Genomic DNA, 3991 nt, shown 5'->3' with positions numbered 1-3991 from the left:
AATCTGAAAAGGGGGTGATGCAAGAATTAGAAGTGCTTCGTTCTGGCGGGCGTCCTGGAAGTGTGTATGACACGGCTTGGCTTGTAGGAGGTGCCTGGGGCCTGACCTCCCCCGTTTCATCCTGGTCACCTCTCAGCTCCATCTGGCAGGCTGACCACAGTGTCCGAAGGCCGGAGCGCTGGTCCTGTGAGAACCTCCAGCCTCTCTTGGCATCAGGGCCGGAGTCCCAGCTCTGAGGCAGAAGGACCTTTGCAGGAGGAGGGTGTGAAGGGAGGCTCAGCGAACTGCAGAGCTGGCGTGAGCCCCTGGCGGGGGGCGGGCTGTTCTGCCAGGCAGCTGGGCCGGAAGTCCCGCGCTGTCCATCTGTGGGACCACCCTGGTCACATGGCTTGAGAAGGTGTCATTTCTGGTTACCTTTCTTCCCTGAAGAAATCTGAGACCATTCCCGTGGCTTCTAATGCTGAGTGGTTTTGCTGACGTCGGCTGTTTTTCTCCCGTAGATGTGACTTGATTGTTTTCTTTTTTGGCTTGGGTGTCCTGGACCGTATTTTTCAAGATTCAGTGTTGATTGATCTCTATCCATGTTTTTCCTAGGGACTCTGTGTCCTTCCAAATCTTTCCTTCTGCAGTAATGTTTTCTTTAATTTTTAAAGTTTCCTGGAATTTTGGTGTCATGGTTGGTGTGGTTCACGCTCAGGTGTGCTGTCAGGCAAGTGCCGGTGTCCTTGCCTGTCTTGTGGGGGTCAGTTTCTCAGACCTGTCCCAGCAGCCCCGGCTCCATGGCCCTGGCTCTGCGGCGGGGCCGTCCTCTTTCGCTGCATCCAATGTGCCCTTGTTTGAATCAACAGGTCGGGCAGCTCACGTGCAGCTTGTGTTTTTCGCTCTCACGTCCTCCCTGAGATCCGTCAGCTTGTTAGTCATTCCCTTTCGTTGTCTTTCTTTCTTGAGCTTTTGTATTTCTGTTTTGAACTATTGATTCATCTCTTAAAGCCCCTTTTATCTGCAAATCCACTGCTTTTTACAGAGAACTGTTGGGTCAGATTTTTGTCTCTTCTTTGGCAAAATGTTCCTGGTGTTGTTTTGCTTCTATTTGTTCTCGGTCTGTCTCTCTGTCCGTCTGTCTCTGTCTCTGTCTCTCCCTCGCCTTCTGGCTCTGGCTCAGGCTGGCTGGCAGCCTTTCAAGGTAGATTCTGTCCTGGACCCCTCATCCCTTCCTGTCACTGCCACTTGTCTTTGAATGAGGGAACCCCGCAGAGTCTGTTACCCGTGGCGCCTCCAAGAGCCTCTTCCTGCTGTGATTCCAGGTCTAGGAAGCAGGAGAACCCGCTCAACCTGCAGTGAAGCGCAGCGTGAGGCAGGCCATGTGTGCATGTGCGTGCATGTGTGTGTGTGTGTCCGTGTGTGCGTGCATGTGTGCGAGCGCATGTGCATGTGCGTGCGTGTGCGTGCGTGCGTGTGCATGTGCATGCATAGTGCGTGTGTGCATGTGCGTGCGTGCACGTGTCCATGTCCGTGTGTGCGTGTGTGTGTGCGAGCGCATGTGCACGTGTGCATGTGTGTGCATGCATGTGCGTGTGCGCGTGTACATGTGGTGCGCGCGCGCGCATGTGCGGGTGTGCATGTGTATGTGTGTGTGGTGTGCGCATGCGTGCATGTGTGCGTGTGCATGTGTGTGTGTGCGTGTGCATGTGCGCACGTGTGTGACTCCCAGTGGCTCAGGAGCCGTGGAGAAGACACTGCTTACCTACTGTTTTGCCCCCACCAGAGCCCACTGTCACCGCGGGGCCCCGTCCAGTCCAAGCAGAGGACGCTGGCCCACTTGGTGCTGCCCAGGAGCGGGTCCCATGGAGATGAGCAGTTGGGCGCCGATCTGCACATTCTGGGGAGCTGTTCGCAAGGCCCCCTGGCCCCTGGCCCCCAGCCCGCAGCCTGTGCCGGGGCAGGTTGACATAGGTGACAGGGCACAGGACATAGGTGACAATGCTGGGCTTGGGTCTCCAAAAGGACTCAGCACTCTGTGTGCCCTTGTGTCCCTCCATTTACCCTTGTGTCCCTCTGTCTGTCCTCGCCGTCCCCGGCTGGGTGCAGCTGCTGCCCTGGCCCTGCACTGTGCGACTCCCGCCCGTCCCCGGAGGCCCATCTCTCCTGTCCCCTCCGCTGTCCTCTGAAGGGGTTAACTCCGCGTGGTCTCCAGGCTGGCTGCTCCGCAGGGCGGCCCTGGGCTGTTCTCCGCCCCGTATCCCCGCAGGACCCCATCCAGCCTCTGCTGCACCACTGACCCTGTTCCTGGCATGGCCCTGCCATCGCGGCTCCCTGAGAGCGACACACAGGGTGGCCACCCGGGTGGCCCAGCAGAAGGGGCTTTGGAGAAAAGAGGGGGGCCAGGGTCACAACCTTCCCTCTCCCACCCCTGCCTGTTGTGACGTCCCTTCGAGGAGCTGGGCCCATCGTCCAGGGCCCTCAAGGTGGGGATGGCTGAAGGGGCCAGGGCAGGTCTGGGCTCCTCCCCGCTCTCGCTCCATATCGGCCACAGGACTCAGGCTGCACAGCCAGCTGGGCTCGAGTGACCGCTGGGTTCATTTGTCTCTGGAAGTGGTGGGCCCCTGTGGGGTGGAGGAGGCGAGAGGGGAGCAATGGGGGGGCGGGAGAGCGGGGAGGAGGGTGCGCTGGGCCTCCTGGCCGTCCCACGTGGGGCAGACCCTGGAGCGTGTCTGGGCGAGGCGATGGGGACCTTCCCGCAGGGCAGGAAGGGGCGGGCAGGCTCGCACCCCCGGGCTGGCTGGCCGGACCCCTGTCCTGGGCCCAGCGCCCCCGGGCTGAGGCCGGAGGCCCCGACTGACTGACGGGCTTTCTTACCTACCGAGTGGGGCTGCGGCTCACCCACGGCGAGCCCACCTCCTTGCACACTCATAACTATTGTTAATTAAGACTGTCTCCATTATAGGGCTAATTAACAATTAGCATAAACATAATTAGCCAGCGCTGACATTTAACTCATTACATTGTTTAAATAATTTTCAGAAATTACCCCAAGCGGCATTCTGTCAGCTTGCAATAATGGTGCCACTTTGTCATGTAAATTAAATAACATTTGTGTTACTGTCTCCCTGACTTGTGGGAGACATTGGCCCCCGGGCGCCCTGTCCTGCGGCCACTGCCTGGGCCCTTCTACCCACACGTGGGGAGGGCAGGAGCCCAGGCCCGGCACCAGCGCCCCATGGCCACCTGGTGCAGGAAGTGCGGCTGGATTTTCCACCACCCTGTGGGCAGCGTTGGTCCTAGGCCCCAGGACTGAGGGAGGCCCCCACGGCGTCCTGGGCACTGAGGGTTCCGGGGCCTCAGCTTCCAGCAGGTTCCCGGGGACGACCCTGGCACCCAAAACTGAAGCCTGTCCCGTCCCATTGGCGCTGCCCCTCAGGCCCCTCCTGCAGGGGCACAGTCTTGTGTGTCCAGGAGTGGAGGGGACACATCCAGTCATCCCTGCTGCAACCGGCCAAGGCCATCCTCAGGACCGAAGCCCAGGACGCCTCGACACCAGGACCGCTGCAGCCCCTGCCTGGGGTCCCTCATCACCATCCCCTCCCCGATGGTCCTCACAGCCCTAGTTTGGGGGCACCATGGGGCATCTGGCCTGGAGCTGGGGACCTCCTCCTCATCATGAGGGACCCCCGACAGGGGCCCAAAGGGACCTGGCTGGACAAGGGGCCGTGCCTCTCTCTCAACCGCCGGCCCAGACCCCCACTTGGAGTCCTGCAGGGCTGGGGTCCGGGAGGAGTGACCCCGTGCCTTCACCATCATTATCACTGCCAGGCGGGTCCCCTGCGTCCTCCTGGGAGACCCTGAGCACAGCCCTGCGTCCAGCAGCCCCCTCCCCTCCCAGCCGGGCCGCCCCTTCCCCCTGCACTCCTGCCCCCTCCCCCTGCCCTGGCCTCTGGCACCCTACCTCTGGGCTCCGGCCCAGGCCCCTCGCCAGGGCAGAGGGAGGCTGGCC

The sequence above is a fragment of the Balaenoptera ricei genome, chromosome 5 (genome assembly GCF_028023285.1).
Source record: "Balaenoptera ricei isolate mBalRic1 chromosome 5, mBalRic1.hap2, whole genome shotgun sequence".
NCBI lineage: Eukaryota > Metazoa > Chordata > Mammalia > Artiodactyla > Balaenopteridae > Balaenoptera > Balaenoptera ricei.
The sequence above is the reverse complement of the archived record's forward strand: the minus strand, read 5'-3'. Positions refer to the sequence as shown.